Consider the following 25142-nt stretch of genomic DNA (forward strand, 5'->3'; position numbering starts at 1 on the left):
ACTTTTCACAATTTGAAAATTGAGGATGGGGTGCAACCAGAGTTCTTGATTTACAGGGCTCAATGATTATACTTGCTATAAGATCCTCTGATCTACAGTTAGAGACTTAGAAGGACATGCTGTTGACTTAAAAAGTTGAGAAGCTTGTGTGTAATGACCCAGAGTAAATTCTAACTCCTTGAGTTCTAGTAATAAGCCACAGCACTAAATAAATAAATATATATATATAATATATATATATTAAATATATATATATATTATATATATATAATACACATATCTCCTAGGAAATGCATGTCTTTACCTGAACAGCAAGTGATATATGCCATATATATAGGATTGCCAATACTCCATTCTCTGAGACCGGACTAACACCAAACCTCCGAGTTTCCTAACAGCTCACGTGGAATCCACCCTAATCTGTGGGATTCTTAACACCTAACCTCTGAGATAACCAACACTCCAGCAGGTATTGAAGTTAAAGCCTCTGGGACCAATGTTACACATTGAATGTGGCTTGTGTGATTGAAAAACTGAATTTTAAAAGTTATTTAATTTTAATTACTTTAATTTAAATAATCACACAGTTTGTGGCTACCATTTTTGTTGGCAGAGCTTTAGGTCTTCCTCAAGCCAAACTTCCTCAGGGCAGCCTTCTCTAAGTCCCCATCTGGGTTCAGAGTCCTCTTCCTCATGACCCTTATCCTTTCCTACAACACTTATCTTACTCTGTAATTGTATATTCATTGCCGGATTATTTGATTGTGGCTTTATTTGCTCACCGTTATATCCCAGCATCTAACACAGCTCCTGGCACACCAAAAATATTTTTCAATGTATAAATGAATGGACATTGTGAGGGGAAGAAGAGAGGGTGCAGATTAAAATTGCTGCCAATAATCTTCAATGGATAATCCTTTCCAAAGAAAGGTGACCATGCTACTGGAGTTAGGGGTGGCACTAACGAGTCAACTGGTTAACCCATGTCCCATGTCAATTGGCCAGCACTGGTGCCAGTGGATACAAGGACAGATAATACTGACAGGATAAAGGTAAGCTCCTTGATCTCAAACTATAGGTATCATCTCATTATCCACCACCTATCAGGTTACCAACTGCCAAATTTCAACTGTCAAAACAGTATCCTCTTCCAGAAGAGCTATGAGCCTGATTCATTTATTCTGATATACTTGGGCTGTGACTGACGTTTCATAATTTTAAAAATACTGGGGTAATATATTTGAAAGTAAAGCACATTATTTCAACACCTGATTTACTCAATTTAACATATGGCTTATATCTAAATGGGTTTGAAAAAGATTATACATTCTCAAATGGATAGAATTATAATTTCCCCTATTTAAGGGTTACATAATTAAATGTAGGCATGTAATTTTTGTGGAAGCAGATATAATATCTAGAACATCCTAAAATATTCCTGCTGCATCTTCTACTGATATTCTCCTCAGGAAAAAATTAACCTCAAGGAGGTCCTTCCACATCTAACACCTTAATTCTTCCAGTGACAAGTTTGAGAATTCCTTCCTAAAGTCAAAAATTCTTGAGGATGCTCCATTTTATCGTATTTATATTTTTAGCGACCAGTTGGGTGAGAAAACATACAGTGATAAAGGCTTCTGTAAACCCAGTAATGTTCTGAAATGAATAATCACCACAGTGCTTACATATACTTAAAAAAATAAGAGTACAAATTTATGCATCATATTATTAATGTATAAATAATGTTTTTAGTGAAAACACACACTTGCTCCCCTACTCCAATATTTCCACCACAGTTCACAGCACTTAGGTGGGGGACCATTAGGAAAGAATTTTAAGCATATTTTGTTTCTGTTATATATTTGGTGGTTCAATATCTCAGAAGATGGAATAAAGAGGAAAATGGAATCACTGAGCAGAGACAGTCTTAGGCAAAATACAAAAAAAAAAAATTTTTTTTTTTGGCCTATTATATGTACTTTTCACAAGGGAATTATAGACCTTGGAGACATTCCAAGGGTTTATCTGAGCTCTGTTTCCTACAATGCAATAGAATTGTATCTAAATGATTCATAATAGAAATAGCTGGATGATTTAGGGGCATTCAGCAATGAAACAATGCTACTATTTTACATTAGTTTTAACATATTCGGAAAATAACAGTATTATCTCTGCAGTTACGACTATTGCCATTGAAAATGTTCAATTTCCACTACTTTATAAGTGTGTTAAGGGGAACAAAAGTCTAGTCAGTCAGTGTCTATTTCACAATAGACCAGCCTATCAGATCATTTCCTAGACAGTAGCCTTTTACTGATTCAAATCGTACTTTAGCCATAGGCATTTACTCACAACATTTCTTCCAGTCTTTTTATGATAATGGTTTATATCAATCTGGTTTTTGCATGTAAATGCCTTAATTCTTAGAAGAACTCCATCCCCACCTACCTAGTTAAGATAAGCATAACATCAGTGAGTGATCGATTCATGAGAACAACATCCTGAAAAGTTCCCCATTTTAGGAGCTTTTTGGGGTTTGCAAAATGTGGTACACTGCATTTGTATTTCAATAGAAACGTACCTAGATGAGAACAAAAAAGCAAACTTCTTTGTACAGTACTCATAGGGCTGTGCTATTAAGTGTTGCTCCGTTTATGGTTAATTTTTCTGTATCTTCAAGCTCTAGTTCTAGAGCTTCTGGTTTTGTAAGGCATCTTAAATGAGTCATAGAGAAACAGTTGCTCCTCTAAGACCAGGTTTATTTAGATTGTGCTGACTCTGAACTTCTGAATCATAAGCTCCCCTCCCCCTTGATCATGTAAACTCGTGATGCTCAAGGTAGGTTCCTATCTTGTGGTCCTTCCTGATTCAAGCCCTTTACAAAAAAATCCATTTTGTCTATATTCCCAAGATGATAGCACCCTAGTTTTGAAGACTTACATTTTACTGATAGAATTCTTTGCCTGTTCATCCTCCAAGACACACAGTGGCAATTTGACCAGCAGCAACTGTCCAGATAGCAAAATGCATGTCCCTTTAATTTCTATACAGCCAGGTTATATGGCATGCCACAGGGAGAGCTCTGAGGTACTCCTGAGTCCTTTATATTGACGGATAATTCAGGTTCCACTGTTAATTCAACAGTTAATACTAATCTGTTGCATATCACAACTCATAAAAGACTATTTCCCAGGGAGTTCCCTGGTGGCCTGCTGGTTAGGATTTGGTGCTTTCACTGCTGTGGCCCGGGTTCAATCCCTGGTTGGGGAACTGAGATCCCACAAACTGCACAGTGTGGCCAAACAAACAAAGACTATTTCAGACTCTTATAGCATTATGGGTACTCAATAAATATTTGTTGAACGAATTAATTTACAGTCTTGGATGGGTAAACCAAAGGCTCAGATCTCTTTTCTGTAACCACAGCATTTACATGTATGGAGAATGCTGCCTTCCACATTATTGTGTCACCTCCTTTCCCAGCATCCCAATGTGAAGTGAACATGTCCTAGGAATGGTGTTAAGTGCTTTGCACACACTGTATTGTGAAGTATAAGTTGTCAAGCTATTTGTCTGCAACAGTGTAAAATTTTCTTTAATATGTAAACTAAAATCAAAGACAACCTCTGAGCGTCATCCCATGAAGCAATCTGCGGCGCTATGCCGGGTGACGGCTTCCACCACAACTACCATTGTGTCACCCTACAGTACTCTTCTGCCTCCTCTGACCAAAATCTGAGGTGACTCCAGACTTTTCTAATCCTTATTTTTTTTTAATCTTAGCTTCAATAAAAACACATGGAATACATCAAGTAATTCTTTCTCACTCTATGAATGGCAATCCAAAGAATGATTTCTAAAGAATTATTAAAGCACACACAAGAATTTACATTATACTCCAGTAGGTAGGAATTCGATTGAAAATAGTATCAGTCTTTATAGTGTGGGGAAAACCCTGACTTTTTAACATTAACACTATAAACAAAATCGTGGGCAGTGAAAAAAGACAGAACCTAGGTTCCACAACTTGAATGGCTGCCCTTTTTATATAGCTGGTCAACCTTTTTTCATCTCATTTTAATTTGCAAATTTATGATTTTCTTAAGCTAAGTTCTGTATTCAGGTGGCATAAAATATCAGCATAGCTAGGAAGTATTTTTGCATTTTACATGGCAATACCTTTACCCTCACACAAAGTTTGTGGCTTTGAAAATAATTTGAATAATGTGGTATCTTAAGATTAAGACACCAGACTGATATATATATATATATATATATATAAAATTATAATCCACCTGAAGTTATACTGAGAAAAAAATCTCTATATAACAAACATATGTACAAGTCCCAGTGATCCATGTCTAAGGAATGTTATAGAAACCAAATTCTGGTTTGGCCAAAGAACTTAAACAATCCCTTGGTGTTTTCTGCTACCTCAGGTGTAACTGAATGTAAAACTTTATATCTGGAATTTCTGGAGCAATTAAAACTCTTAATTCTTTTTTCCCCTTGTACCTTCATTGGTTGGCAATTAAAGACTTGGCTTTTGACCAACATAGGAAAAAAATACTTCTTTCTATGTGATGATAGATGTCATTTTCTAACTCTCAGATGGCAATGGGAATTGACCCTGATAGTCATAAGCAATAAAATTTTGTACAGAAAAAATCCTATTTAGTGGAGGAGAATTTTCCATTAGGAAATTCCTTCTAATAAGAAATAAGCAGAAACAACTTATTTTTTACAAGGAAAACTGCTCTGTGACTGCCCTCATTCCAGGCCCTACCATGAAGACACCTCTATTGTACCACCAGCTCACCAAAGTGGTGACAGGAGTCATGGGACTGAGCTGTGGTGCTGACTAAGCCAGCCCCAAATGTCTCCAAGTTTCCAAAGCAGCCTCATGGGGAGGTCTGTCTGACCTCATCACCGCAGGGCAAGACAGGATTTTGTAGAATATTCTTTTTCAGTCTCTTAAAGAGCACAAGCAAGGACACGTGAAAATTAGAAACTGATTTCTAGGAAATTTAACCTCTTGAAATATGGGTATTATCTAAGGATACAGTCATTCACCACCTGCTGCTGTATACATACAGTAATGCATACAAAAGATGGAGGACAGCTATGAATAATTAGCACAGTACTTGGGACTAATGATACGATTATTAAAGCTACACATCAGCCTACACAAAGCAACAATTTCCTTCCAAAAAAAAAGAGTTGATAAGTGTCACCGTCCAGTGAGGCATTTATTTTCAAACTAAACCCAATGAAGAAGCTGGGCTGTTGGCCATAATTCTTACAGAAACCAACATATACTTCTTCTGTGCCTCTGACAGCCCAGCCCGGTGATGAGTGCACAGGAGTAGTTGCATTGCATTTCACTATGTTTGCACTAACGTGGCACCAAGCTTCAGAACTACCCACGGCTCTGCAGAGCAGAGGACAGGCCCATTCTCCCTGTGTGGCTTGGTCTGCCCCTGTTGTCAGGACCTATCCAGGGTTTTATCAGCATCACCTCTGACTCATACTTAGCATTCAATAGCAAGATGGAGTCTCCAACAATGAAGACCTGGCAGAGGGCCAGCCTATTGGTACTAACGCAATGCCTGCCAAGGTGTAGCGAGCTGGGCCAGACATTTATGGGAAATGGCTGACAGCTGGATAAACAAGCAGCTCCTTTTTTGGTGAGCTCCAGCGGAAGCAGAGTGGATAGAATAAATTCTTTAGGTATATGCTTCAGATGACTCTGTGTTGCTACGGGCTGCTAGAAAACAGCCTCAGGCAGGGACATCATCATGGCACCTTTGGAGGCTCTCCTCCAGCCAAGGCACCAGCAGGGAGAAAGAGGCCGAATGGCAAACTGTGTTGGCCCACAGAGCCAGCCAAGGAAAGGCTCTATGTGGAAATATCAAGGGTGAGAGCTGGCTGGTTAAATGCCTTGCAGTGTCCAGTAGTCCCACTCAGAGGCGGTAGGAGGCGCTGTGTATGGCCACTCCCTCACCACCCAAGCCACTTCTCGCTGAATTCCGAACCCCACCCAGCAAGGAGAGACCCTGCGTCAGTCAGGAGCCCAGAGACTCAAGATGGAGAGAAGCTGAGGGTATAAGTCTGTGGTAGAGGGAAATAGACAAGAGCTGTGAAATTAGGCGATCAGGGCATGTGTGTTTTTCTCCCCGACTCCCCCGCTGCCCTCCTTCTCCGCCCCCTGCATGCCTGAGAATGAGTCACTTGTGGAACTTGGTTTAGGTTTTAAGGCAGTTTGGGTGTTTGAGACATATTTAGCACAAATAAGTTTAATGTAGCATCAGAAAGAAGTCCCCACATTTTCCTTTATGTGGCTTTTCAGAACAACAGAATGAGCCAGGTATCGGCAAACAGCAGCCAGCTGAGATAAGCGGCTGTTCCGGGTGCAGATGCCCTTGTGCCAGGAAAACAAGAACAAGCATGAGCGAGAAGCAGGAAAACAAAATCCACAAACACAACACTTGATTTACAGCTGTGAGACAATACTTCCTTTTCTTAGACCCCAGGCTCCACAGACTATGACTCACAGAGGGGGATGTGCAGTGGCCCGGAGAGGCAGGAGGGGGTCAGTGACGGGAGTAGAATTACACCCCACTTTGCCGGCCCCTTTGTGCCCCTGGGTCACTGCCAGGCCTGTCCTAATCCCGCAACATGTGGAAAGCCAACATGTTCGCACTGAATAGTACGGGATTAGACCTAAAGAGATTACTAGTAAAACATTTTCTGAAAATAGAAAAAAAAATATGTTTTAAGCATGAGAGAAAAAGGAAAAGTTTCTTTGTTGCTAATTGGAAAGCTTTGCAAGTATTGGATTACTGAGGAAATCAGGACAGTCTGGTACACAGCTTTGACTACGTGGTAGTGACGGTCGCTTTCCACGAAGGCCTATTGCTCTACATTGGAGGCCCCAGAGTCAGCCGTTAAACAAAAGCTGTTATGTTTTGGGGTCTTGTCAGAGTTGGACCCACATGGAATCAGGAGGGGTGAAAAATGTTGGTTCAACCTCAATCGTTAGATTATGGTTCAAAATCATTTTCTTAGAGATAGTGAGTCTGCAGAAAACTTTGAGTAAAGGCAAATGAAAGGCTTGGGTCTAAAAACAGGCTTCCAAAAGTAGAAATAGGATACAGGAAATGGAGAGTTGTAAAAACATACTAGCCAGAATGGAAAGAGTAGAGAGAGAAGTAGAAAGACTCTAGGGCAGAGACTGTCTAAGGAAAAGCTATGAGAGAACAGGGTCGTGGTTTCTTAGCTTCATTTCAGTTAGTGCATCACACAATTCATTTAGCGTATGGTGAGATGGGGCTCCCCTGTCTTCTGTTTTGCTCCCCCAAGCATGGGGAGGTGAGTCAACTATACACAGCCTTCTTACAGCTCTTACCTTAATATCAGAAATATGTAAGATGGGGGCAGAGGCGGTCATATCTTTATCTTTAGTTCTGATCCTTCACTTTATTTCTAGCCCAGAATTTCCAACTGTGCACCAATCAGGTCCACATCCATGATCATCTGTGTCTCTGAGTTCCTAGCACGGTGCATTGCATAGGTATGAGTACAATAAATAATATTTGCTGAATGATGAATGAATGAATGAAAGAAAGAAAGAGCCCAGTCCTACCTTGCCTTTCCTTCCTGACTCTGGTTCCTGGCCCATTGTTATCTTCCAAGAAGGAGACAATTTATAAAGGGGCTGTGTAATTACCGGGAACTCCAGATGATGGAACAGACTGGCTCTGGGTGACTATGTAGTTGAATTAAATAATCCTTACTGACTGTGCCAGACCCTGAACTAGGCAGTGGGGATGTTCAGATGAATAAGACATGGTTCCTGCAGTTGAGGAGCTCACCATCAAAGGAGGAGACAGATGAATAAACTGAAAATTACAATTCAATATGATGCATTGGGATACAGGTAACAAGCAGGGCTGCAGGCCAAGGAAAAGAGGCACCTCACCCAAATGAGAAGGTGCTGGCCTCAGTTCCACAGAACAGAACTGCTCACAAGGTACCTGTGCAGCATATCACTTGGGCTGATTCCAGTGGTATCACCACCTCCAGCTGTCTCCTATCTTGCCTCTCTCTTTTCTCACTGGCTCCTACTTTAGGTCTCTCCAACACTATACATGTTCTTTTTCAACTCTGCTGTGCCCTCAAGCTACTGGCTAAGCTTTATTCTTTCAATGCCAAAGCATAGCCTATATTTTCCTACATTTTTTTCCCACCCTGTCATTCTCTACCTACCCTAGATGTCAAGTTCTCACCCACACCCCTTTACAGTAACCCCCCCCCCCGCCCTTGGAGAAGCATCACCGGTGACCTCCTTATCACCAAATCCAATGACATTCACTCACCTGACACAGAGCTGACTCTGGCAACTACCACCCTACAAGTTGAAACTTTCTTCTCCTTTTGTGTATGGGCACAAAAATAATATTAGCTGAATGAGGAAAGAAAGAAAGAGAGAGAGAGAGAGAGAGAGAGAGAGAGAGAAGAAAGAAAGGAGAAAAAAAGAAAGAAGGAAAGAGAAAGAGAAACAGAAAGAAAGAAAGGAAGGAAGAAAGAAAAAGAAAGAAAGGAAGAAAGAAGGAAAAGGAAAGAAAGAAAGAAAGAGGAAAGAAAGCAGAGAAATAGCCCAGTCCACCACAGAAAGCCCTACCTTGCCTTCCTTCCTGACTGGTTCCTGGCTCACTGTTATCTTCCAAGAAGCAGACAATTACGGTCACAGAGGAGTCTCATGTACAAAGTCCGGTAATGGATCTTTGCATCATCCACCTAGAGAATGGTATTGTTGTCTTATGCCCCTCCATTGTCTTTTCAGGAACTCGTTTTCTTTCTTGGTGAAATAGAACAGAAGTTACCAGCCCTTGTGGTAAGTACATTACTTACGGTGACGTTCTGTCTTGTGGTTGACTGGAACTGGAACTGACGTTAAAAGTGATTTACACACCTCAGCCTCAACATACCCTTTCCCGTGATCTTTAACCCCAAAACAACAGCAACAACAACGATAACAGCACTTGCTATGTGCCCGGCACGGTGCTGTGCTAAGTATTATATGTGCATTATCTTTCTGAATCTTCTCAAAAACCTTACAAGGCAGCAAACATTTTATAGCAGAGGAAATAGAGGCTTAGGGAAGTCGAAGTAACTGGCTCAGGGTAACGGGCTCCAGGACACAGAAGTCAAAACATCCGCTCTTAACCACTTCACTGCACAGCCTCTCATGTCTACTAGATTCAGCTCTAGAGAGCTTGAGTCGGTTCACACCTACAAATCATAGAGTGCCTGTACGTGCTAAGCATTGTGGGATTCAAAGATATAAAAAGATCAAGTCTATGATCTCAAGGAGCTTACAGTCTAGAGGAAAAGCATCAAGATGAGACTGATGCCTGGGAAGTGAAATGAGACTCTCAGAACAAAGGGCTGTATTTACACAAAGCACACACAGTTCAGTATTACAGGTCCCTACCCTAGAAGATGATCCCAGCTGCTGGAGTTTTGCCTATGCGATGTTTCATATTTAGCTTCTCCTCCTCTTTGATCAGGCTCCTCTGTCTTTCTAAAGCTCATACTATACATATAATTTCCATTCAAATTCAAAATCTTTCCAATTATTGCAGTGAATGCAATGTTATTCAAGGATTTTTTTTTCTGAAAGAGCACCTATCTGACATGCATTTTTAATTTTATGTGCAATATGCAAATGTCATCACTGTAGTTGTTAACCGTAGTGCAGGATTGCAATTAACTATGGAGCTGTGCATTTTAGTTATATGCTAATGCTAATGAGATTTTCATAAAGCAAGTCCAATTACCAGCCCTATTTTTTAACCACAAGAGCTAGTGCAAAGCAAAGGTGTTGACTTCCTTTGGAATAAATTAGCCTTTGTCCTTGGCTCCTTCATCATATTCAGTCATCCTAAAAGGTAACTCCTGCTACTTTGAATACTTTATCCTACCTTGCTCTATAGTACTGTATTAATGGAGACTGTGGGCAAGATTGTTTAGAAACCAATTTACACTGCACGGGCAGTGAGAAAACTTCCTCCCAGTGTCCACTGCTCTGGCAGACAGCAGAGCTTTGAATAGTTAAAGTAAACAGGACCTGAAGGAGGCTGAAGACTCACAGTGAGTTAGCAAAAATAAACCACAGCAGAGCACATACATGACGTTACCTTGGAGTGAGGAAGCTGCACACTGGGAATGGGTATTTACCCTCAGATTTATGTCAGATGTGTCACTGGTCAGGAACAACCTTGAAAGGATAGTTATTCCTTCATTCATCCATTCATTCAAAACACAGTTGTGAGGAATTCCCCGGTGGTCCAGTGGTTAGGGCTCCACGCTCTCACTGCCGAGGGCCCAGGTTCAATTCCTAGTCAGGGAAGTAAAATCCCACAGTCCGTGCGGTGTGGCCAAAAAAAATAAAAAAATAAAAAATAAAAAACCAACTGGAAAACACAGTTGTGGGGCTTCTGTGTGCCAGACACTGAACTAGGCACTGAGGGTTCAAATATTAATAAGATGGCAGGGGGAGACTGGGGGGTTAGAAGTGAAGGGAGATGTTCATGTTATATTTCTGTATTAACTGATTTTTTTACAAAAAGAAAATGTTTATGAATTACTTGGGCAATGAAAGAATGAATAAGCCTTCAGTGAGCTTTTAGTCAAACAGAAAGACACAAACACGTCAAATAATTTGGTAATAAAGTGTGGTGCATGTTATGACACGTTTTTTTAGAGGAGGACGAAATGAAGGAAAAGGTCAGTTGGGAGAAGGGAGGTAGCGGGGGACAAGAAGCCTCACAAATGACAAGTTTCTTGAACTGGGCCTTGAAGGTGAATGGGTATTGGCTAGACGAATGAGGTGGGAAGTCAGTCCAGAAAAGAGCAACAGAGAGAAGGTACAAAGAAGTGAAATAGCACAGGTTACTGCAAGTAATTCGGGGCAACTGGAGGCACCGGGCATGAGGCAGACCAGAGGTGAAAGACGACGTTAGGATCAGCCCCTGAAGGGCTTTAAGTAGGAGAGTAAACAATCAGGTTTGCCTCTCAGAATTGCCACTTGGGCAGCAAAGTGGAAGATGGGGGTGCGAGGGGAGGAAAACCAGCTACCCCCATTTCTTTTTTGGCCACCTTTTGCAAGAACCTTTTCTCTGTTCAACTCAGACTCCGAGACAAACAATCAGGCTATATTTCCCCTCAAGAAGGTGTTTTCTGTGCCCCTGTGGAATGCAATCACACAAAAAGCCCTCTTTTTATTTTTAATATTTTCATCTAAAACAGGAAGCCAAAAGAAAATACAGGAGACAGGAATGAAAGCTTGATGATGGTGATGTATAGTTTGAGTATATTCACACAGCCCCCATTGTCTTTTAAAGAAGCTTTCTAAATGCTTCTGTACTACACTTCCACTTGTATCTCATTGACCAGAACTTAGTCGTATTTCCATAGAACAAGCAGATGGATTGGCCTCTAGCAGAAGAGCCCTACTCCACTGTAACAAGGCTGGAAGATTAAACATCTCAGTACACAGACAAGTAAATGTAGTGATGGGAAGCTGAGGAGTTTCCATCAGATATCTTCTATTTTAATTAATTATGAAGTAAAGTTATCTGCTGACAGTGAAGGGGTGAGAATTAAAGACAAGGAAGAAGTTTGAGCAAACAGATAGTGGGTTCATGCAGGATTGGGGTTTTGCTAGATAACTTCAATGGAAGGACCAAGGGTTAAGAGAATTTACAATATGGGCAATGTATTCTGGATAGGAGGAAACTCAAGACAAGAGTTGCTGATGGATAGGCAGAAAGGAGAGAGGAGAAGTGAAATGAGTAAGCTGGAAGGAGGATGGGAGGACGTGGTCAGAGGGGCAGTTGTCTGTAGTTGCTATTTCAGAGGAGGAGAAGTTTCAGGTGATGTTCAGATCCAGGGTGAAGCTGTGGCAATGGAATAGAGCAGGGAGGTCACTGGAAGATGAAGAGGTCAAAGAACTGAATGGTCAGTAGTTAGATAGGCCACATAGAAAGACTATGAGAGGGCTTCCCTGGTGGCACAGTGGTTGGGAGTCCGCCTGCCGATGCAGGGGACGCGGGTTCGTGCCCCGGTCCGGGAAGATCCCACATGCCGCGGAGCGGCTGGGCCCGTGAGCCATGGCCGCTGAGCCTGCGCATCCGGAGCCTGTGCCCCGCAACGGGAGAGGCCACAACAGTGAGAGGCCCGCATACCCCCCTCCAAAAGAAAAAAGACTATGAGGCAAATGCCAAAGTCTTCAGTGACTGAGTAGGAGTGAGCAGAACACCGAAAGAGAATAGCATCATGGAAGGGCATATCATTAGATATGAACCTTAAAGGAACAAGAATCCTGAGACAGATACTGATGATCTAACCAAAGTCTTCCCTCATCCTTCCCTTTTTTTTTCGCTGATAGAGCTTTTCTCCCCCATAGAGACCACATACGTAGGTTTATGACCCAAACCCAGCCAATAAGATTAGCAGGCAATATGCTGGGGGTGAGGGTGTTACTGACTGAAAGTGTGTGTTCCCTCAAACTCTCTGTGTATAAATTCTACCCCACCCCCACCCCTGCCACCACTGCCAGGTGATGGTATTAGGAAGCGAAGCCTTTCAGAGGTAATTAGGTCAGAAATTTATGAATAGGGTTAGTGCTCTTATAAGAAAAAATGCGACTGAGAGAAATTTTCTCTCAGACACGTGAAGACATAATAAGATTCAACCATTTGTAAATCAGGAAGTGATCTCACCAGACACTGGGTCTGCCAGTGCTTTGATCTTGGACTTTCCAGCCTCCAGAACTGTGAGAAATAAATGTTTGCTGTTTAAGCCATCCAGTCTATAGTATTCTGTTGTAACAGCTTGAACTGGCTAAGACAGGGGGCTTCTGGGAAAGACTTTCTCCCTGTTTGGAAATTGTAGATGAGGAGAAATTGCCCTTTCTACCTTTAGACATTGTAGTAAGCTGAATAATGCTATTCAGAGATATCAGGTGCTAATCCCTGGAATTTATAAATGTCACTTTGTATGGGCAAAGAGTCTTTGCAGATATGATTAAGGTTAGGACATGAGATGGGGAGATTATCCTGGATTATCTAGGTGGGCCCTAAATGCAATCACACGTGTCCTGAATGTCACTTCCAAGAAAGAGGCAGAAGGAAATTTGATACAGACAGAAGACATACGCAGAAGAAAAGGCAGTGTGAATATGGAGGCAGAGATTGGAGTAATGGAGCCACAAGCCATGGGATACTGACAGCCACCAGAAGCTGGAAGAGGCAAGAAACAGATGCTCACCTAGAGCATTTGGAGGGAGTATGGCCCTGCCAACACCTTGATTTCAGCTCAGCGATACTGATTTCAGACTTCTGGCCTCCAACCAGTGAGAGAATAAATTATCATCACTTAAGTCACCACATTTGTGACAATTTGTTACAGTAGCCATAGGAAATTCATACTGACATAGCTGTGAGGGATGTGATAGCTGGAGTTGTGGTGGCCATCTTGTGACCATGAAGAAACAAGCCAGAGGATAAACATGCTGGAGAAGACAAAGTAGAAACATGGAAAGAGCTGCTGAATTAGCCAGCTACCCCTGAAGAATTAGATTTCTTATCATGTGAGATCATGAATTTCCTTACTGTTTATGGCTCTTCTAGTTGGCTATTCTGTTACTTGTAGCCAAAGGCATGTTAATTAGTACAGGCTTATCCAAAAGGATGGGGGCAGTCATGGTTGGGAAACAGCAGTTGAGTACCGAGGAAGGGACTTGCCTTACTTTCCAGCCCTGAGAATGCACAGTACATAAAATGTGGAAAATGAACAGCTCCCATTTGAATGGGGAGCAGAACAGATAACTCAGGGGAGAGCCAGAAGATTAAGAAAATGTCTGGAGAAGAGTTTGTAGGCATAGGGGCATTTGTTAATTACACAGCAGGCTTTTTGGAAGACAGTTAAAGTGTCTACGAAGGATAGGAGGAGTGGGCAATGTTCTTAGAAATGGATTATGTGAATCAGCACAGAGCATTATTGTAATAAGATTATATAGAGACTATAGATAGAGTGGGGAGTAGGGAGAGACTCACACTTCTGACAGTGACCAAAGAAAATAGGTATAAAGCTTATCCAGCCCCAGGGTTGCCAAGAAAATGTTTCTACCAATGCTGGGGCCAAAGTGCTCTTTAAACTTGAGTGTTCATAAGGTTTATCTGTGGAGTTTGTTAAACATGTTAAACATTCCCGTGCCCCAGAACCAAGATCCTTACACAGCAGATCTTGGTAGGATCCAGAAATCTGCATTTATAACGAGCATCCCAAGTGATTCAACTACAATTGATCTAGGACTGCACTCTGTCCAGAGCAGTGGCTTTCAAATGTTTCTCACTGTAATCTACATTTAGAAATAAATGTTAGAGCATAAGCCACATGCACACGCACACGCACACACATGCACACACATACACACACACACGTGTACAAGGTAGGTGAAACAATCTGGCATAACATAATAGACTTCCTTTTTCTTTCAAATAAAGCTCAAAGCTGGTGTCCCTGGTCAGGTGACTCTGGTGGGTGGCACTCCTTCCAATGATGACTCAGGAACCCAGGCTGTTTTCACATTGTGGCTCTGACGTCTTATGGCTTCAAGCTTGCCCTGCTGTCATTTAGCAGGCATACAGAAGGAAGAAAGAGGAGGAGCCTATGGGGAGAGTTTGATGTGCCATAGATCCCACTGGACATACTACCACAGCCAGATCTCAGTCACGAGGAAATGGGGGGAGACCCCAGTAAGCACTATCATGCTCTCCGCTCTAGACAAGTATTTAGCTAAAACTAAAAGCTCACAAGATAATGCTTCTTCCTACCACAGGCAATGTCCTCTGATACTTTTCTGTTTTGTTCTGTTCCATTCCATTCCATTTTCTTTCTTTTTTGAAATGCCAGCCTCACAGCTAACATGTTCTACTAAACAATCCACAGTTTAGAAAGCACTGTCCTGGAGGCTATCTGCATTTGTCCAAAGGGGTAGGTGGCTCCACAGTTCGAGGAGCTCTGTTTCCTCTGAATATACATGCAGGTCCCCCCCAGTCAGGCACACAGCAGTTGTTCAGTAAGTCGTCACCATCATCACTCTTATGATTGTGGCAGTGAAGAGGAGAGAATAAAGAAAAAATACAAGGGTCCTCTTCCCTGAAGCTGTGCAGTTTTACAATTAACAAAGCATAGGGCTTCCCTGGTGGCGCAGTGGTTAAGAGCCTGCCTGCCAATGCAGGGGACACGGGTTCGAGCCCTGGTCAGGGAAGATCCCACATGCTGCGGAGCAACTAAGCCTGTGTTCCACAACTACTGAGCCCATGCGCCATAACTACTGAAGCCCACGTGCCTAGAGCCCATGCTCCGCAACAAGAGAAGCCACCGCCATGAGAAGCCTGCACACTGCGGCCCAGAGTGGCCCCCGCTCGCCGCAACTAGAGAAAGCCCGCGCACAGCAACAAAGACCCAACACAGCCAAAAATAAACAAATAAAATAAATAAATTTATTAAAAAAACACAAAACAAAGCATAAAATGGCCTCCTTTTGGTATTTTGGGTTAAGACATTAGAATTGAAACTCGCCACTGGGGTAAGATGCAGGAGGAAAAAAAGTGATGGAGGGAGAGTGTCTATAAATTAAGGGAGGACATGACATACAGAGATGTTCTGCTCGATTACTATGTGGTTGGCTTTCTCCCTGCACTCACCCAAGCCACGATTCACCAGACGTGCTAACTTCACCAGGTTGGAAATGCTAGAAACCCCAAAACTGTAGAGGTGTTCATAGAGGTACCTTCCTCTTTCTGATTTAGACTGATTAGATGATTGGCTCTTGGATGAATGACCCTCAACTTATTTCTGAAGCTCCAGGTAGGAGATGGGGCAGGAAGGTGAGCCCGACTCGGGCTGCTCCCAGCACCCAGACTCTACCCACTCTTCCTGCCGTCTCACACCTTGGTTTGACAAAGGAAGAGACAAGGAAGGGAAAAGAGGATTGGTTAGAGGTATGGGATGAGAAATGGAAGGGAGAGGAGGAGGAGAGATGAGGGAAACAGGGGAAGTGCTCCAGAGCAATTCTTAGTGGCTGAAGAGAAAGCAGAGTAAAGTGATCTCTACTTCTTTTCCCACATTAAGCATGGATTTAGGAGAAAACAACCAGAGGATGCAGGAAGTTTCTCAGATTGTAGAGCCTGAAAGGATTCAGAATTAATTGAGTTTCTTTTTTTTGCAGTACGCGGGCCTCTCACCATTGTGGCCTCTCCCATCGCGGAGCACAGGCTCCGGACGCGCAGGCTCAGGGGCCATGGCTTACAGGCCCAGCCGCTCCGCGGCATGTGGGATCTTCCCTGACCGGGGCACAAACCCGTGTCCCCTGCATCGGCAGGCGGACTCTCAACCACTGCGCCACCAGGGAAGCCCTAATTGAGTTTCTTGACAAATGAAAATGCTACCTGAGGAAAATGCTAAATGTCATTCAAGTATCATGGAATAAGGACTGCTCATTTTAGACATGTTAATATGAGGCTCTCGGACTGAAAACCAGAAAGCAGCAGCTGTCGGGAAAGTCAGTGAGGGGTGCCAAGCCAGGTAGAGACCTGGAGCGGCTCTCAGCCCATCCTTCCCCTGGGGTAACTTCAGCCCTTAGAGCGTCTGCAGAGGTGAGACTAGAGTCCAGCTTTCTATTTTTAATTCATAGTGAGGAGATAAGAATTAAATATAAAGCAGATTAAGACTTCCCTTAAATCTCCTCTACAAAAGAGAAACTGGAATTAATCTACAGGGGCACTCTATGGCTGGCTCAATACCATCATTTTCTAAGAATAAAATTAGAAGCAGAAAACTGTGCCCTTATCCTTTTGACATCCACGAATTATTGCCATCAAAGTACTACAGCCCATGAAATTACTTTCCAGGTTACACTCATTAGATTGAGCATTCTCATTCCATAGACCTGTGGTTTTAATGGAAAAGAAAAGGAAAAAAAATCCCCTCACTTCATAAGACAACTGTTCCCATACACTGGCCCATTAATGGGATGCTAATGCATGTGGAAGTCATTATAAAATCACAAATGCAGAACTGAGAAGCAGATTTCAAACATCGATAGGCCTGGGCTTGTTGTGGAAGTTCGGACTGTGAGAGTGTCGGATTCAGATAGTGCACTGTAGCCTATATTCCCTACACCCTGCAGCTAAAGAGGCACTCGATTACAGGCTGTGATTTCTGTTTTTCTAAATTTTAATCGCATTATATAATATTACCTTTATGGATTAGACACTAAACAGGAAGCTAACCTGGCTGCTAGAGTCTTTGTCACTGGATGTGTTAACCAGATAACGGGGCAGCAGCAGAGCGAAGAGATTAAGTGTGCACGGTGTGGAGTAGTCTGCCTGGGTTTGAACCCTAGCCCCACCAATTACTCACTGTGTGACCTTGGGCAAGTTGCTTAATCTCTCTGTGCCTGAGTTGTCACTTGTGTAAAAGGAAGATAATAATAGTCCATGCCTCAAGTAAAGATTAATCGAGAAAATGTATGCAAAGAACTAAATCAGTTCTTGGCACTGTGGCGAGTACTCACCAGCAGTTGGGGGTTATCGGTATAATGGTGTTGGAGATGTGAGAGAAATGAATGTGCAATGGCTGTGCACTCTGGTGGTTTAGTCCAAACCCACTGAGGTATATACAGTCCTCAGGACATCTCAGGCTTTGTCCCGCAAAGGAAGAGAAACCAGTCAACTTTCTCTGATGGTCTTCTGTGTATCTGAAGTCACTGCAATGCGCTGGGCCTTGAATGGCGTGTAATGCCTCAGTGTGTGCATTTAGATCAGTCCAGCAAGTCATGATGCTTTTCTGAACAATTCTCTGTGTGTGGTGCTTTCAGGGATACAGAAGAATTATGAAATAAAACTGTCCATAGCATGTGTGAAGACTAGTTGGAGAGATTCCATACACCCAGGAAATACAGCAAACTCTTTATAGGGACTAATATGAGAGGGAACTGTATGTATGAGGAACAGCTTGAATGCAAAGGTGGGTGAGAACCTATCCCTGCTTTCAACTTTGCAATTAGCAGAAGGACAGAGTTAAGACATAAGGCTGAGTGAGTTATGTCTATCAAAGCAGAACAAACCAATGGTTATGGAGTCTCTAAAGAGGCAACGCCAAAGAATTTGGCCAAAGCACTTTAATGGAATTCTCAAATGTGCTCTATTGATAATCTGAGAGCAGCACAGCACTAATTCATTTCACAAATACTTATCTATCATTTGCCAGGAATAATTCTGAGTGCTGGGATAAGTCCCTGCCCTCGTGTTGCTGACATCCTAATGGACAAAAAGACAATTAACAAACAAAAAAGTCCCAAAGTATTTCTGTATACATACATACACACATATATAATATGTCAGGGTGTGAGTGTTGTACAGAAAATAAAGCAGTGTGAAGGGTTGAGGAGTGATGGAGAAAGAGGTGCTATGTAACAAGTTGTTAACTGTGAGGTAAAGACAAAACATGCGAAAGAAGTCAGAGAAGGTGAGACATGGATGTGGACTGAAAGCGTCGTGGGAAAATTCTGTGACGTGGGAAGAACACGGTAGGAGAAGGGGAGCCGGTCTTTCCAGGCCTGGGACGGGGAGAGCAGAGTATGGCCAGAGGAGAGGCAGGTGCCACCTAGAGGGGTGGGCACAAGCTGCCGGGATGGGTGGGAGCAGATTACTGTGGGCCTGAGCTAGAGGCGCTGGGCCTGATGCGCAGCCACGCGGCTGTCAGGTGTAAGTACAAAGAGCTACTGAAAACTGCCTGGGGAAATACATAAGCAGTTTTAGTTTTCATTTCAGCTGGTGAATAGGGACCAGGGCCTCGGGACTGCACCAGGGCCTAGAGACGTCAGGACACCTCTTTCTCTCATCACTGTGTTATCGTAGAGAACCTCAAACACGCCTCTCTCCACGGGGTAGAGGAAAGGCCACCGGCAGCCTCACGTTAGCATCCTCTGTGCTAGTAAAGTGCAGGAGCGGCTTGCTCCCAGTGCCAGCTTATGCTGTCTGTATTTCAAGGGGCGCTGAGCATCACTTCTTCACTCACCTCTGTGGTGGGTGGGATGGGGGGCATTATAATGTGAAGCGAGGACACCAGACTACACAGAGAAGAAGGGTGCCTCCAAGGAAAGGAAGCTGGGCTGGGAAGATGTGCACAAGCAGGGTTGCACTTCCTCGTTTGGGCCTCTTCCTTCAATGGCCACATACCTGGTGGGGGGCCCGTGTGCTTGCTTCAGCAGCCTTTCCTGTCTGTCCGAGGTTTGCTGCCTCGAATTGCTATGGGTCAAGCAACCAAATAAGCAAACCTTTAAAAAAACGCATAGAAGGGCTTCCCTGGTGGTGCAGTGGTTAAGAATCTGCCTGCCAATTCAGGGGACACAGGTTCGAGCCCTGGTCCGTGAAGATCCCACATGCCACGGAGCAACTAAGCCCGTGCACCACAACTACTGAGCCTGCGCTCTAGAGCCCGTGAGCCACAACTACTGAGCCCGCGCGCCTAGAGCCCGTGTTCCACAACAAGAGAAGCCACCGCAACAAGAAGCCCGCACACTGCAACGAAGAGTAGCCACCACTCGCCACAACTAGAGAAAGCCTGCACACAGCAATGAAGACCCAATGCAGCCAAAAATAAATAAATAAATAAAATAAATAAATTTATATTAAAAAAAACAGAGAAGCATGAAAACCACGTTGACCGAGAGGTTAAGGAGGGCCATTCACACCTTGAGCTATCTGGGGATATTCAGAGGCCTTCTGTAAGAATTATATCTATGTTTCTGTGGGTTGAGTTGACTAAAATTCTAAAGGGGACAAAATAGTATGTATGAAGTAAATGTAATTCCTTAATGTAAAATCAAAAGGACAGGTGTCATAGGCATTTGCCTTGCTTGCAAACTTGAGGGGGGCAGTCTAATTCAGGGTATGTGTAAAATAAATTATTTCCCCTCTTTTTTTTTTTTTTTGTAGTCAGATCAGCCTAAAAGTCAGTATTTCTGACATGCAGACTCTCTCCAATGACCAGCTCCCTAGGAAGTCCATTAACTTTGTGCAAACTGATCTATTTTACTTCAATGACCAGCACATTCTATGTCGCATTGATATAAAACTGCTGTTTACAGGTTTGTTAATCCACTTATTCAACAAATATATTGAACACCAAATATATGCTAAGTATCAATACAATGCCATGTGCTAGGGATTCAGAGGAGGACAAAACAGGCTGGGCTTTGCCCTCCTGCGTGGAACAGATAGGCCACACTTCTTTGGGCTTCTTAGATGGGCTTCTCTAAACTCCAGCTGAGAAATTCTGCCTCTGGCAATGCTGTAAGAACTGTTGTCATTAGTTGTCTTTTAGACACTGTATCCTGTTTCAGCAATCAAGTCGGTAATCAGAGCAGGGAAAAATTCTGTGGAGTCGCATCTTCAAAATGTTATAAAACATTTATAAAATCAGAATATAAGGTGAAAATTGTGAATAAGCAAAAGTAGCTTTGAAATTCCCTTTAGGAGGGTACTATGGTGGAAACCAACACATGCTGTATCTGAGTAAGTCTAAGTCAGCCAATGTTTCCTCTGGTTTTGGTTAGGCACTAAAGTAAATAGTTGATTTTCATTTAGGGGCAATATTGTTGATAAAAACACCTTTAAAACAGTAGAACTGGGGCTTCCTTGGTGGCACAGTGGTTAAGAATCTGCCTGCCAATACAGGAGACATGGGTTCAAGCCCTGGTCTGGGAAGATCCCACATGCCACAGAGCAACTAAGCCCGTGTGCCACAACTACTGAGCCTGCGCTCTAGAGCCTGCGAGCCACAACTACTGAGCCCACATGCCACAACTACTGAAGCCCGTGTGCCTAGAGCCCGTGCTCCGCAACAAGAGAAGCCACCACAATGAGAAGCCTGTGCACCGCAATGAAGAGTAGACCTCACTCACCACAACTAGAGAAAGCCCACGCGCAGCAACAAAGACCCAATGCAGCCAAGAATAAATAAATAAATAAAATTTTAAAATAAATTAAAACAGTAGAATTGCACTCAGCATCCTGTAAATGGGGACAGATTGAGAGACCAGCGGATCAGTGTGTAGACTATTCTGAAATGGTAATTGATGAGTTACATTTGCTTCTAATAATTCTAATGGCAGTGCAGCTCCCAATCATTGAGTCAAAGGCATCCATTGCCCCCATGCTGAGCGGGCCACTGGACCAGAAGAGGCCTGGGCTGGGTGAAAGGCAATGCATAGAGTGTGAACTTGGAGCCTGGATTGCCAACCGTCAGCACTGGGCTGTTGTTACAATGCCCAAAAACTAGGGAGGAGAAAAGTCACACCTCAACTGAGGTCAGCAAACTTGGGTTTCCCCTGAGCAGAAGGATGGTGAGGGGAAGAATCCTACCATTGCCCAGGTATGTGCCCAAAGAGACTAAGTATGAAACTAAAAGTGACTGAGTTATTTTTAAATAACAATGTTTACATTGCCTACCAGAAATGAGGGCTCGAGACCTAAGTTGTGTTCAGTTATAGAAAAAACAAAGTCACATTTCTACTTATATAAATGGCCTATACATTGTAAGTCAGCTACACATGTCTCCCAAGTCACAGTCTCTCGAATATAACCTCAGTAAGTGAAATGTCAGAAAGAATCACCAGCACAATTAAAATGGTTGTCCCTACTTATTGAGAGAAATACATATTGAGTTTTCATAAATTAAATGCATGAGGACCCCATCTCCCATGCTCTTTGTTCCCCCATTCCTATGGCTCTCATAACAGTAGGCTCAAAGAACACAGCGGTTTGCTTAGATACACATCATCACAGTATATATCCACTGATACTCACATCTAAACTCACCAAAAGCACAGGAGAAATGAGAAGTTTCTTTTGTTTATGCTTAACACCCTTCTGGGTTTAAATGAGACTGAATTTTTTTGTCACTTAGGATCTAGGCATTTCTAACTTTAAAAGCTACTCTAGGGCTTCCCTGGTGGCGCAGTGGTTTGGAGTCCGCCTGCCAATGCAGGGGACACGGGTTCGGGCCCTGGTCTGGGGAGATCCCACGTGCCGCGGAGCACCTAAGCCCGTGCGCCACAACTACTGAGCCTGTGCTCTGGGGCCCACGAGCCACAACTACTGAAGCCCGTGCACCTAGAGCCCGTGCTCCACAACAAGAGAGGCCACTGCAGTGGGAAGCCCATGTGCCGCAATGAAGGGTAGCCCTGCTCGCCGCAACTAGAGAAAGCCCACGCGCAGGGGCGAAGACCCAACATAGCCAAAAATAAAATAAATAAATTAATTAATTAAAAAAAAGAAAAAAAGCTACTCTAGAATTATACTACATTCTATCTTGCCATCCACTATTAAATACGGCACAGATATACTGTAAATATTTGTTGATTATTGATTAATGAAAGACTACTTCTAAGCTAGATTGGCCAGCAGGAACTGGGACAGGTTATATATTCATATTCATATGAATTAAGGATATTCATATATTCTTAACATGAACCGATAGAGTATATGGAAATTTAGTCAGATAATGTGATATTGAGACATACCCAACCCTGAAACCCCATGATTTCTAGGCTAAACCACACAGCATAACTGCAGTTTCACCTTTAGGGATAAAAGAATAGGGATTCTCTTATGGGAAAACAGCATTATCTTTTGCCATCCTCAGTTCAGTTCTCCAAAATGCTACTTTTAAGAAGCCCCCTGGGCTTCCCTGGTGGCGCAGTGGTTGAGAGTCCGCCTGCCGATGCAGGGGACACGGGTTCGTGCCCCGGTCCGGGAAGATCCCACATGCCGCGGAGCGGCTAGGCCCGTGAGCCATGGCCCCTGAGCCTGTGCGTCCGGAGCCTGTGCTCCGCAACGGGAGAGGCCACAACAGTGAGAGGCCCACGTACCGCTAAAAAAAAAACAAAAAAAAACAAAGAAGCCCCAACTATAAACGTGGGTTGGGCTTGGTGTTGGAAAGGTAGAAATAGATCTTTCTTCTACCCTTGTTGAAAAGAACTACTCAATTAGGTAGGGTAGGAGACTAAAACCATTTGTGCTGCCCAGGGCAGAGTTGAATAAGACTATGAAAAAGGTAGAAACTGAGAACAAATCTGTTACAGAAATGCAATTAGCTTTGGAGAGCAGTGTTTCAGAGCCATCCTTACAGCGTAGAGGCAGCTTCTCCTGGTGACCAGGACATGAGTTGCACAGCTGCTTGGGCCTTGAAGGCCTAAGGAGAGACAGTGAGCAGAGGCAAGAATGTCTGCGGAGATCCCAGTGCCCAGCAAGCACATCCCTGGGCTCACAGGCTGGCAGGCTGCCCAGAAGGAGCCAGCCCAGCTGTTGGGTCTGGTGGCAATCTGTTTAACTCCACCATACTGGGAGCAAAATTCCAGCTCTCCAGTCGGTGAGGCATTTTCCAGGCAAAAGCTCTTGTAAGCATTCAATTCAGTGGTCATTGCAAATCAGGAAGGGCTGAAGGAATGGCAGGCAAATACATCTACCCTCTCAAGGAGGAAAGTTAGTTTGGATGTTTTATGGCTAGTGACACTATGATAGTTGCAACTGGCGTCATAGATACTAAGAATCTCGAAATCATATATATTATAAAATGCTAGAACTGAAAGAGACTTTGGAGATTGTCTAGTTTTAGGAAAGATTTAGGAGCCCAGAGTTTACGAGTCTTATCAGAATTACACAGCTATTTCATAGCAAAGCCAGGACAAAAACCCAGATGGCTTCATTGCTAATTTAGGGATCTTTTCATTTTACCTAACAGCTTTTTAGAATGTATAAGACACCTCTCCCTTGTCACTGTCCAGTCACCATAGCTCCCTTCCCCTAAGTATCTGAAAAGGGCCTTTCTAAATGTAAATATCTGAAAAGCTTTTGCAAGTTTTGTGTAGAAAGCTTTTGTTTGCTACTAACATCCTTTTAACATTTTGTGACATTTTCCTAAATATATATTTTTTCTAACTGTAGAGATAATAAAATGATAATGATTCAAAAGTTATAGAAATTAAAAAAAAAGTTTTGGTAATGCTCAGCCTTTAGACTTAGTCACAGATAAAATTTAGTGTAATCCTTCCAGAACTTTATATATATACAATTTATTATAATAGATATATATTTATATAGTATGTAAAATATATATTATTACAAATACATGTATAAATATATATAAAATGTGATATGGTATAATATATGAGTCATCAACAATTAAATGCAGCAGGACAGGAAAAATCAACCACATTATTAAGCTTTTGCTATTTGGGAAAATGCATACTCTTCATTCTTGGTGGACAGGAGATGAGCTGTTGAATATCTAAAGAGTGAGATTTCTTACCCAGAGAAAAGATAGCCAGGCCTTGGTCCATAAAGTCTAGACTCTCTTCACCACAACTCCCTTGTACCCTCACCCCTTACTACCCTACTGGTAACATATTTTTCAAGCCCAAAGATGAGAATTTAATTTAATCAAGGCTGTGTACTTGGAGAGTAAGAAGGCAGAGAGACTCAACCTTTGGGAGAGGGAGGAGGGAACACTGGCTTCCAGAAGACAGTAGCATGAACATTCCTAAACTGGTAGCTTCCAGGAATTGATAGGAACTCCAGTAGCGATGCATGTGTGTGCCTAGGCAGTCTGGGAACTCAGCATCCCGAGCGGGACTGTCAGTAAAGTAAACATATCAGTGACAAAGCATGGGCATGGAGAACTAGACAATGCCAAAGGAGTTGCCTACCCACAAATGTACTACATGGACAGGAAGACCAAGTTCTCAGAGAGAAACTCAACTGACTGATAACCACGGATTTCATCCCATTTATCTTTGACCACTAGGGCCTAGAGTTCTTTTATGATCCCAAATGAGTGAAAGGGGCTCCCTCGAAAATGACTGAGAAGACACTTCCCAATAACCATGATGGAGGGGACTGAGTCTCATTGAAATGGAACTGGAAAAAACCCAGCATGTTATGACTCTTTTAACCTTTGAGCTGTGGTGCAAATCAAACATGTAACATATATGTGATATGATA

Source organism: Delphinapterus leucas, chromosome 5 (genome assembly GCF_059928025.1).
Source record: "Delphinapterus leucas isolate spDelLeu-1000000601 "Yukka" chromosome 5, BTC_Dleu_Yukka2, whole genome shotgun sequence".
Classification (NCBI taxonomy): Eukaryota; Metazoa; Chordata; class Mammalia; order Artiodactyla; family Monodontidae; genus Delphinapterus; species Delphinapterus leucas.